The sequence below is a fragment of the Cibotium barometz genome, chromosome 30 (assembly GCF_041138505.1).
Source record: "Cibotium barometz isolate CiBa-2024 chromosome 30, ASM4113850v1, whole genome shotgun sequence".
Lineage (NCBI taxonomy): Eukaryota > Viridiplantae > Streptophyta > Polypodiopsida > Cyatheales > Cibotiaceae > Cibotium > Cibotium barometz.
In genome coordinates, this window is record NC_141075.1 from 24,122,164 (window position 1) to 24,135,061 (window position 12,898).

A 12,898-nucleotide genomic window follows, 5' to 3' on the forward strand; every position below is an offset into this window, starting at 1 on the left:
CTATCCAGATATTTGAAAGCTTCAAGAAAGACCTTGAAGATGTAGACAAACTGATAGATGAACCCAAAGAGGCACATCAAAGAATTCTTCAGGTAAACAACCCAGAGAAGAAGACGGAGGAAAAATCTGTCGTGCATAATTAGAAAGGTCTTGTATCGAGGGACTTAGGCCCAATAGAAGTCATTGTAAGACTTGTACTGAACTATTGTATCTTAGCAATGACTAATGTGATGAAAAATTACTACATGGACATGTGTCTACTCTACAATGTACTCATAACGATTTTCGAAGCAAACGTCTTTAAAATTCAGTTTTAACCAAAGATAAGTTATGAGAATAAAAATTATCAACAATCTATTTTATTATGGCAAAGCACAATACTCACAAAATACAATAATGAGTAGGGCTCAAATAAAAATATAGAATGTTTATACAAATATGAGCAGAGCAGCTCAATAAAAATACATAATCTTTACAATGTTGTCTCTGGACATATAGAAAATGCTTATAAGCGGTTTCGGGCTCTGTAGACTCAGCCTTGGCCTCCTCCTTTAACTCAACCTTGGTCTCCTCCTTTGACTCGGCCTTGGCCTCCTCCTTTGACTCAGCCTGGGCCTCCTCCTCTACCTTGTCCTTGCCCTTGCTTGCAAATGGAAGCTTCCTCTTTGCCTTGCCCTTGCTTCCCTTCTTAGGGACTCCTTGTTTAAAGCTGAAATGCTTAATAGGGGAATGAAACGGCATCTTTTTTCTCTTCTTTGATGCACTAGTGCCAGCACAACTGGCGGAAGTGGCGAGTCAAGGTCATCAGCTGTAATTGCATTATTGAGGATAATATTTATTGACTTTGCTCGCACACTCCACAACCAGAACTCGTCTGAGCGAACAAACTACAAAACAACATAAAAGTCAATTAGAATAATGCGGGATCTCTCATGAAATGAACATAGAGAAATTATATTACAGTGACACAAGAAACTTACACAGCTGTCAAAAGTAGTGTACTTCGAAAGGAGGAACTTTCAGAAATTTGCGACTACGTGCCAGCCACAAGAGTGCGAATCCTTTTGCATAGGAACGGGTTGGTTGAGAAATTTTCACTCTATATCCTTTTTCAATTCAAGACATGGAGTTTCAATCAATGCAACCATCCTCTTACATGCCCTACTCAACGATATAAAGAATGACTTACAATCAACAATTAGGAAGCAAGAAGGAAACGATATAAAGTATAATGACTTACAATTTAGACTGTCCGTGCATTCCAAGAAGGTTATTCATAAAAATTATCCGGCATTTCACCACATTTATTAAACAAGTAGACCAGTGCCCTCTGAAATTGAGAAAGTAAACAAAAAATATAAGAAACCTAACACAGGCAACTAATAACTTAAATTCCATCAACAGCTTGAAATCTAAAGAAAATACTTACTTCTCTATATATGGCAGTACAACAAAGCAGGTACCCGGACTAACTCCCTGGAAATAAGAAGCAAGGTCTTCTTCAGACCTCGACGGGTCAATTAGGATAGTTGATACCAAAGGATCACAAATATATACTTGCTTTGCCTGGTCTGGTAAAAGCTCTTTCAATAGTACCCTGCAGATTGAATTAAAAACTGTAGGAAAGGGAAAAAGAAATCAAAATAAGAAAGCATTCAAAAAAAGGTGAAGAGTACACACCTTAAACAAGTAAGCACAATATTGTCATTGATCTCTCTCTTCTTTTCAACGAGCATATAAACATCCATTGGAGAGCAATATGGAGGTACTCCTCCTGCTCGGCGCTGTACGAGACATTACATATAATCTGACTAGGCACCGCCTTAAGTCTGTCGTTATTCTCTCCCTCAAACTTTAGAAGGTTTTTTACAAAATTATCCCTATCGACATTCTCTTCTAATAATGTCTCCTTTCCCTTCAGATCCGCCCCCTTTACAAGCCTCTTAAGCCCTTGTGGACCTGGTGTTGTCACCTCTTCAATAACCACCTTGTCAGAAGCCCTGTTCCTCTTCAAAGCAGGAGGAATGGAGAGGATTTCTGCTGCCTTCCAATGGTAGAGATCGCATGAACTTATCATACCTATACCTAACTCTGCTTACTAATGTCATGTCCTTGTCCATTAGTGTGACCCTCCTGGCATGTGCAACACAAATGTTACTATCATTTAATAAGTCTATAAGGAAGTCCTCGCATGACTCTTGAAGACATGCGAGGGCGCTACTCTACCATTTAAAGTAACCTTTCTAATTTAATCTGTCGCTTATGGATCTAACAATCCTCAAGAAAGAAGCTTTAGGGATGAGGAGATTGACAGCCGCCTGTGCCTTCCTTATCTTCGCAAGCATTTTTCTTTGCCTCTGCAAAGTGACTCTGGCCTTTAAAATGTTCTTGCTAGTGCTGGGTTTGACATCAGGAAGCATAGGTTCACTTGCGATGTCCTTTGGAATTTTCTCTGGGATATCTGGAACCGAAACTAGATTCGGCGTTATATCGACGCTGGATCTCGCTCTGGCACTGAAACTCTCCTGATGGTCTGTTTTGTGCGCGCCATTACAGCACTTGGAAAGACAAGGCAGAGTAATAAGCCAAGTCACACGACCACCATCCATCGCGTGATAAGGGGAATCCAAATGTGGACCAACGTTCTTTTCACACGGTGAACGAAACAAGAACTTATCAATAAAATTTTCAGAACCGTCCATGGAGCAATATTTCAATTCGAAAACATGGAGAATAGATATATCGCACTATGAACAAAATCAGTGAAAGCAAAGGGAAATCTCCTATCAATAAAATTCACCCAACTGTCCAACGGAGCGATATGTCGATTCGATTTCACATGGAGAATAGCCATATCGCACCGTGAATGAAATCAGCGAAAGAAAAGGGGAAGAGATAACTTATCAATAAAATTCACCCAACCGTCCACCACGGAGCGATATGTCGACTCGAAAACATGGAGAACTGCTATATCGCACCGTGAACGAAATCAGCGAAAGAAAAGGGGAAGACAGAGAAAAACTTACAGGCGCTTGAAACAAGGGCTGGGATGGATGGATTCAGCGAGCTGCACGAGCAAAGTGTGGAGAAACGCAATTGGAAAAAATCATGAAAAAAACCATGGAAAAGAAAATATTACTCCTTTTTATAGAGCAAAACGCAATCATGACGTGGACTACATCAGCCCTTCACGTGGCAATTCGTGAATCGACGATGATGTAAGCCCTTCGACACATGGCATTCGATCCTCAATCATGTGACATCAGCCCTATTATTTGACCTATATAAAGATGGTGCGAGTTTTTTTCTACTTTTCTCTGCGCTCAAAATTTTCTCGCTTTCCATACCGTCCGCGGTGCATCCATGGTGCGAGTCAGCTTTTTCCACGGCTACCGTCCACGGTGCGATAGGTGCATTCCTGCGTCGTTGCTTTCCCACATTCAAAAACTCTACAATTTTAGGGAGGATTACTGTCTTGCTATAATAGCAGACGGTTGTGAAGCTACGTCCAGTATTCTCAATGTAAAGAATGAGCATAAGGATGAATTTCTCGCATTGGACACAGAAGTGACAGAAAACTTCTTAGAGGCCCCAGAAGCAATGTCCTTGTGCTTTAAAAAAGCCAAGGAGAATGAAGCTTCTCTTCCTTCAGAGGAAGAATTTCAAGCCCTTCAGCAAGATATGGGCATTTCTGAGTTTGGTAAGGAACCTGTTCCCGAACTTGACCAAGAAAATGAAGAGGCTCCATCAACCTTTGGGATGCAGTGAAGTTGGAGGAAAATAAGAACCAGAAGATAAATTATTACTTCAGTTACCTGAATTAATTATTTCTTTAGTTTGTCTGGTTTAATTCTTATTGCTTCAGTCTGTTTGAATTATTTCTTACTTTATTTTGTTGCCTCCTAGTTCTTTGTCAATGCAGATAGAGCTTGACGACACCGATGGATTTCTTGGACGAGGTGGTGATGGTCGTGCAAGAGTTGGGCAAGATGCCGCTCTTGCACACTACGTCTCTTCTATCGACAAAAATATATTTATTATATATCATAGCAAGTACTCCAGGGATGCAGAGATTCCACTCCTTACACTGAAAGCCCTATCTAAGTATACAGGATAATATACATAAAGTCATGCTTATAGAGAAGTGTGCTGCCATCCGTATCTTTGGATATGGCCCTAGTTTTTGGCCTTCTTGAGCAGGTTATTTTCTATGTTATTCAAGCTATATCCTAGGTGCAGCAGTGGAGGATGTAAAGGCACTCAAGGGCTATAGTCGTAAGAGGTTTTTGCATTATAGAGGGAAAATGCCTACCGAAGAGGGGGAGCAAGAAGAGAAGAGACTCAAGAGCAATTAGTTCTTTTTGTTGTAAAATTTTTCACTGTAAATCTTCAATATAATGGAATGGTGCAATTATTTTTTATTTTCAAGTCAAAAAGCTTTACAACTTTCTTCTAAATGTTTACTTCCTAAGTCAAAAATGTTTACTTTATTCCAAATACTTTCAATTTCAAAGTGCTGTTTCTACTTCCAAATTCTTCCTATGCGTCTTCGTGAAGATCTCCATGTTGCATGACGTAATGCTCCTGTGCCAGCTTTCTACTTTAGTGATCTTCTCTGTTTGGCATTATTTCGTGCTGCCCTTGCTAGATTACTCATACGTGCCCTTTCCATGGATAATTTTCGCCCAAAAGTGTATCTGTAAAACGACTTAAACATCTCCTTTGAGGTAATTTGTACGAGTCTTCCCTCATCCATGCCGGGTGTTTTTAAAATATACTCCTCTAGCTTGATAGTGAGATTTCTCCATTCCTTGTGTGCTCCACATGTCCAGAGAACCATACTCATTCATGAAGTATGTACCATGAGCATAAAGAATGTGCTGCAAAAAAATTAAGAGAGTCAGTAGTTATTTATACTCGTTTCTTAATATCCAGGAGGAAGGAGGAAATGTGTTTACCATGTAGTGCGTAATGTTGGTTTCACCCCGTGTATCAACCATGGACTTTGTAAAATTAGAAAGCTCGTCTTGAAATTTTTATCGCTCCTTTGTGGTTGTCCTGTTTTTGGTCAAAAGTTTCACCATCTTATTGAAGTCTGACCAAACCTTCTCACGTACAATTACAAGGCTTGAATTGGTGCAGTCAAATGTTGTACATTTGCATAAATCCTTCCACAAGTTCCAAGGCTTGGTTGAGTCCTTGGCATTTTCTAGCTTCTCCAAAAAACGTCTTGCTTTATTTCCACTCATGGACACTTGTTGTGCAACCTCATGATTCATGCCATAGGTCTTTTTGTTAACAGTAATCTGCACATTGCCACCATGGCAGCCAATTGAGTTGAGTAGTTGCTCTACTTATGAAGAGCTTCTTCTTGTCATTCTTTGCCTTGCATGGTAAATGCATAATCTATGTGACACTTAAGCAAATGGTCAAACACATGCATGAATGCATGCAGTGTACAGAAGTGGACATTCTTCAAGTCAAATGGAATTATAGGATTCCATTCTGGGTCTCTCAAATGCCTGTTTGGCACAGCTAGCATGTTGGTAGACAAGACACCTCCAACCCAGTTGCCAGCAACATCGTCCATGGGGTCGTGCTCAATATCTTGATTCTCAAGCATCCTCTTCTTTCCTAACTTTTGTTTGTTTTCCCTCACCATTCTCATGCACCACGGATAAGGATTTGGGGTGTTGGCACCTTCTAGACACCCAAGCACTTTATTGTCTTAAGGTCACCCCCCAAATGCCAATCTACTGTATAAGTGCCCTTGCCCTCTACGTCAAGTTTTTCTCCCTGAATCTGTGATTTGATGACAGTGGTAATCCAGGGTATCCTATCAAACATCCAAGCGAGAATGTGTCTCTTTTGGTACTTCAAATGTCCCAAGCCACCTTATCTCTTTCTCAAATTGGACACTATGTGAGGGAAGGTCTAGCTTGCAAATCCTCTCCCTATTAGGAGTTTGGTTGATCTCAATATTCCCCTCAAATGTGTCTTCACTGAGAAAAGACCATAACTCTGAACTTTTTGCATATGTCATAGCCTCATTCATGAGTGTGATACTCATTCGCTCTATCCTCTTTCCTTTCACAATCTGACACTCATCCATTTTCAACATAGAGCTAACTTTGTCACCTTGCATGGGACAAACAAAATTAAATAAGCTTTGTTTTTTCATAGACTTTTTCAACTACTTTGCAAGAGATAAAAGTTACTTACAATTATTAGGTAATCCATAGAATAAGATCATAACTTTCTGAAGACGTAGATCAACAAATATATTGTTGAACTCATTGTAAGAAACCACAATATTACCATTGTTGCCTCACTTTTTTCCCCAAGCTCTAATGGTCAGCACATCATTGACGTAGTGGTACTCTCCAATCTTACGTTGCACATCTTCATTGCATGTCCTCTTTGCTAATCTTAATCTTCTTGGGGTAAGAAAAATATTTCGTGTGATGCCTTGTTTGCGAAGTGTATCTTGTAGTAATTGACGGAGAGCCTGGTATCCTTTTGTGCTTATGCCCACTTCATCACATGCATTCTAAACTTCCTCAGTGCCTAAAATGTTAGTTATATCTTTCATTATCTCATTTGCAAGTATCTGTCGTACCTTCTTGTAGCGTGGATTTCGAACTATGAAAAGAATGTCATGTTTTCTCACCACACGCAACTACGTAACATATCTCCAATATCTTTAGGACCATTATCACCACACGCATCTTTAAGAAAGGTTCTGTAATGAACTAACAAAGATTACTTATAACAGCAATATTATATAATAAATTAACAGTTAATGAAATAAATCAAACAATAGATACACTCTAACAAGAATAACTTATAACCAAAAATCAAACAAACCTTGCTGCATGAATTCTTCGCTTGAGAGCACCACATCTAATTGCAAGTGTCTGAATGTTGTTCATTCTCCTCTTTCGCTCTCTGGCTCCCATGGGTGTGCTCTTCATACGCGAGATTGTATCCTGTAACTTGAGGATGTGGTCCTCTTTCTCTTTGCCCTCTCTCTGTGGCTGTAAAATATTATTCTGTGCAATTTCGAGAGCTTGTTGCACACTACTCAAAGCGACTTGCAACTTATGAATTTGTGAGTTTAGAAATTAAATTTTCCATGCATCACGTATACTTAACCGTTTACAATATCCAAGGAGCCCATTCTCACCCTCTCCAACAAAATGAATGAATGAGGATAGGTCTGTGAAAGGTGGAGAGAAATTTGAAGAAGGATCATTAGGATATAAATACCCATCAACCCCCAAAGATCCACATTACAATGACCATGCTGTCTTCTTTCTTGCTTCTCCTGTGCATTTAGACGTTCTTTTTTGATAGGTGCATATTCATTCAAGATGCGAATATGCAAGTCTACCTTCTTCACTCGTGATGAATTTGAGGTGTTTGTTATTTTTGTGGAGCGTCATAGGAGACACAATGGAAGATGGTAGATAGCTTGGATCCCAAAGAGAAGCTTGAAAGAGAGACCTACTGTAATGAGAGATGGCTTGGGAGAGAGAGAGAGAGAGAGAGAGAGAGAGAAGAGAGAGAGAATCTTTTAGTTGTTGAGTCGGACAGAGAGGAGATATGATAGTAATCAATGAAGAAAACGGTTTTTAGGTGGGTTTGCTATAAAATATAAATTTTAAATTGCTAGCCTATCCGAAAATTTAAATTTAAATGAAATTTTTTATTTTTTATGCATTTAAAAGTGAAAAAATAAAAAAATGTAAGTTTTCCTTGTCTTTTAATGACTTGATTTAGAATTTGTGGGAACTTAAAAACGCAATGAAAGTGTATTAAACGAGATTGTCTTTTAATGACTTGATATAAAATTTAGAGGGAACTTCAGAAACGCAATGAAAGTGCATTAATAAATGTGATTGAAAGTTATTTTGAGACAATTATTTTGAATTGTAATAAAAAATATTTTTGAGATCCCTATATGGACGATTGATGATGTTTCGAGAGTTTTAGTGGCTAGAAAGAGAATCCTAGAGAGGGAAAACTAGAGAGATCCCCTACTTTTTGGGACCAAAAGTAGGCGTCATTATGAGGTTTGTCTCCTTAAGCCTCAATAAAATTAGTCTTAATTTCTTAAAAGTAGGGATCCTACAGGGACCTTTTTATGTTCAAATGCCCCCTAATGAAACTCTGGCAGATGCCAAGCATCCTGTCCCAAGCCGAGTGGGAATGGCAAGACCCTTTTAGCCCAGAGAGATTGACCACCCTCTTTTTTCATTAACGACGATGTAGATAGTAGTACTTTTTCAGCCTAGAGAGCCTGACCACCTCCTTTTTTCATTACACCATGAGGATGGGTGGTAGGTTCCATATGTATGGGATCAATGGTACCCTAGCATGGGCCTCCTAGGGCATCTCTTCCTGCTTCTTCCTTATAGATTTATTAAAAGTGTATGTGGGATAGCTACTATTAGCCAAGGAAGATCACACTCTTCCTCTAACAATTAGCCCACATTAGTCTCATCATCGATACTTGGTTTTGGCTAATCAGAGGATGGCCATCATAGTACATGCGTTTCCGCCATCCCACAAAGTGGCCACTATATTTGGGACTGTCCCTGCAACATCTTTGGCAAAGGATCATTTGCCTTTACAAACTGGTGCAGCCGCGGTGTGCTATGCATACCATCACCTAGGGAGCGATAGCCTAGGTTACTAATGCTAGCCTTGCTCTTTGCTACTACGAGAAGGCGGCCGGACATCACTTAGCAATACACACCACTGGTGTGCCCCCCCCACTTGTATGAAGTACTTTTCCATAGCCATGGGTGAAGTACTTTTCCATAGCCATGGAGGGAACCACCCTCCTTGTTGTGTTTTGCCTCTTATGAGGGTTCTTAGCATGTACACTTAGCCTATATGGCTATTGTTTTTAACTAATATAAGGATCTCTTTTGCCAAAAAAAACCATGGGAGAAAGAGCATGTTGATTTTTCCATACTCAAAATGCAAATGGTAATGCAAGATTGTTGATAGTATTGATGGTATTAATGTTGATACTCGATATTGTAACCCTTTGCATGCTAGTTCATTGTTCACAATGGTTTTGATATTAGTACAGCCCACTATAAAAGTCAAAGTACAAATAAAAATACACACTTCTATGCTCTGCAAGCATACCTACAAAAAATTTAAAAGGAGGTGCCAAGAAAGTACTTATTAAGAGGTTTTATAGCATTAATAAGGCATCACAAAAAGCATACAAATTGCAATGATTTTTTGACGATCCTTAAAGCTGATCCATAAAGTGTCCGTAGTAGTGATATTTTAGTTGCAAATAGCAAGGCCTACAAAAAATTCCTTCAAATTTTGAAAGCATCAGCAAAAAGGTGTTGACATCCCATAATAATCTTATAGTGCTTGCTAAATATTCTATTGGTTAAGTTGATTCTTTAAATAAAGAGTTTGAAATTTGAGTCACTTTTGAATTGAGCTTAGGTTTCCAAAGGTCATACTTATGCCCTTTCTATTTAAAGAATAATTTGGTTGTCCCAACATAATGAAAATTAGTGAGGGATGAGCGATTAATTTTTAAGGATATACCTAAGCCAAGTTTTTAATCTTACAAAGATGACATGAGTGAGATCCTCATCTATCATGGACATGCATGAGCTCTACAAAGATAAGGAGATTTAATCCCTCGTCTATATTCATGAGCTCTACAAAGATAAGGAGATGTAATCTCTCATCTATGACTGACATGGCTCATGAGCTATGCCAGTAAACTACACAACTTTGATATCTACTACAAATTTATTTAAGCTTTGTTTTTTGCTATGCTTTTGGTACTACAAAATTATTTAAACTTTGCTTTGGCTATGCTTTTTTGTACTACAAATTTATTTAAGCTTTGTTTTTTGCTATGCTTTTGGTACTACAAAATTATTTAAACTTTGCTTTGGCTATGCTTTTTTGTACTACAAAATTATTTAAACTTTGCTTTTGCTATGCGTTTATTGCCTTGTAATAACCTGAGCTTCAATAATTGGGAGTGGCAAGCGACTTTTAAGAATAAAATTCCACATAAGACAAGCAACTTTTGAAAGAAAATTCCAATTCCAATGAGACGAGCAACTGTGTCCGCATGGAGAGAACATACGGAGGACAAAGGGCAGGCAGACTTAGCTGCTAGGTCTTTTTCTTTCTCAGAAGCGTTGATTCCACGCAGCGACCTTTGCAGGAATGCCCATGACGATCACATCTCCTCGTGGGTGGTGAAAGGAGGATATATGGGCGATGCTCGCTCCTAACGCACGCACACACGAGCGCGAGACGGCATCTCCAAGAGATTACCCAGTAGTGGGTTCTCGCTGCAGCACAGGATATGGACGTCCATGGCAATCTGGAGAGCCTCGCCAGGGCGTTTGTGGAGCAATACTACGCCGTGTTTGACAGCAGCCGCGGAAGCTCTGTGCGCCTCTTCTACGACGAAGGCTCCTCTCTCACCTTCGAGGGCCAACTGTTCGTGGGCGCCCACAGCATCGCTGCTAAGCTCACCAGCCTCTCCTTCGACCACTGCAAGCACCACGTCTCCACCGTGGACTGCCAGGCCTCCGGACCTGCAGGCGGACTCCTCGTCTTCGTCAGCGGCGCCTTGCAGCTGCCCGGTGAGGAACACATGCTCAGCTTCAGCCAGGTACGTGCTATTACTACTGCGCTTTGCCTCTCTTTCTCCCCCTTTATCGAGCAATCCCTGCAAGTTCTGATCAAGTCCCATCCCCTCCACCACTTTGGTGCTATCATACACAGTCGATTGGATTGTATTTCTAGGTTCAAGTCCCATTCCCTGCACTTTGGTGCTATCATATGCAGCCCATTGGATCGTTTACAATGGACTGTTTTAATCCACGCACTTTACGATTGTGGTTATCCACATGACGTTAAAACTCTCTCTCTCTCTCTCTCTCACTCTCTCTCTCTCTCACACACACACACATGTGGAATGCTGCGACATTGTGACTCTACTTCTATGGAATATGATGGACATGAAGTCTTGATCCTTGTTTGTTTCTAGAGATTCGCATCATGAAGGGTGAAATGGCTCATGCTTGTTCACATCTATGGGATCACATCTCTAGACTCACACTTGCAACTTTTTTGTATGAAATAGGGTCACACCTTTTTTGTATGAAATAGGATCATGCATATCGAGTGAGCTAGACTCATGTTGTCACGCTTAGTGGGCTGCACTTGTGCATTTATGTCTCTTATGCACATGCCTATAGAGACTCCTAGATTTAGGCTCACAAATAAAGGATTATGGATGTAGACTCACATCTATAGGCTCACTCCTTGTTTATATGAAAACTCATGGATTTGATTTTTATGAAATAGGCCTATAATAGGGTTGGTGTGTACTTAATTCTCTAATAATTACAAAGGACAAAAATTTTTCCTTGGAAATTATACCTTGGTATCATGTAAACAAGAAAATCCTTAAAGAACATGAGTAGTTACAAGTCTTCAAGGTAGTTTTAATTGGTTGGTATAATATTAAGTATACTTACCTCTAGACTCATGCCTATTGACACTTCACATCTATGAACTCATGTCTCTAGACTCATGGCTCATGTCTCTAGGCTCACATCTTTTTTGCGCCGGACATCTCCCATCTGAGAGATGATTTGACCTAGTTTTTGAAGTTTTTTGAGATTTTTTGGACTTGATGAGGGGTGATTAAGGTTCCTAATGCTAATTAATAGTGGTTGTAGACTTAGAGTTTACACATGATGTAGCTAAATATAACCTCTCAAGAATCTTCAGAGATTTGCAGAGGCAATGGAAAGGACTTCTGTTTGGCCTAGGCACTCAAATCAATTGCCTATAACCTCTCACGAAAGGAAGGTGATCTTTAAAGGTTTACACAACCGATCAAGGAATTGTGTTTAGCCTCAAGCACTAAGATCAGCTAGCACAAATGTGATTTTTTGGGTGGATCCTAACCCACCCTAGCATGTCTGCTAGTTGAGTTGTTTTAGTGGATATCTGGTGGCACCCTAACTAGATTAGACCTTGATGTCTAGTTTTTTCAAAAAATACAAATTCATTTAAACTTTGTTTTTGATATACTTTTATTGACTTTAAATAACGTGAGCTTTAATAATTGAACGTGGCAAAAACAAATTTTCAAAATAAAAAATTCTAAGCACCTTTTTAAATAAAATTCCACATAAGACGAGCAACTTTCAAGATTAAACACCCCCCCAAAAAAAAAGAGGGATTCCTGGGGCAAAAGTTCTTCACAAATGGGACCTTTAGTGCAGAGAGAAAGGACAAGAGGCAGGCAGCCTTATGGGGGATGCTTGGTCTTTTTCTTGCTTTCTCAGAGAGGGAAAGCAAGCGTTGATTCCACGCAGCGATTGCAGGAACGCCCATGTCAAAATAATAGTAGTAGCGGATATCATGTCGCCTCGTGGATGGTGAAAGGACAGAGGAAAGGTGATATGATGCTCGCTACACACACACACACACCGAGACGGCAACTCCGAGCTCTTGCCTGTCATCAGCATCAGAAGAAGAGATTACCCAGTAGCTGTGGGCTCTCGCTGCAGCACAGGATATGGACGTCCATGGCAATCTGGAGAGCCTGGCCAGAGCGTTTGTGGAGCAATACTACGCCGTGTTTGACAGCAGCCCCGTGAGCTGTGTGCGCCTCTTCTACGACGAAGGCTCCTCTCTCACCTTCGAGGGCCAACTGTTCGTGGGCGCTCGCAGCATCGCTGCTAAGCTCACCAGCCTCTCCTTCGACCACTGCAAGCACCACGTCTCCACCGTGGACTGCCAGGCCTCCGGACCTGCAGGCGGACTCCTCGTCTTCGTCAGCGGCGCCTTGCAGCTGCCCGGTGAGGAACACATG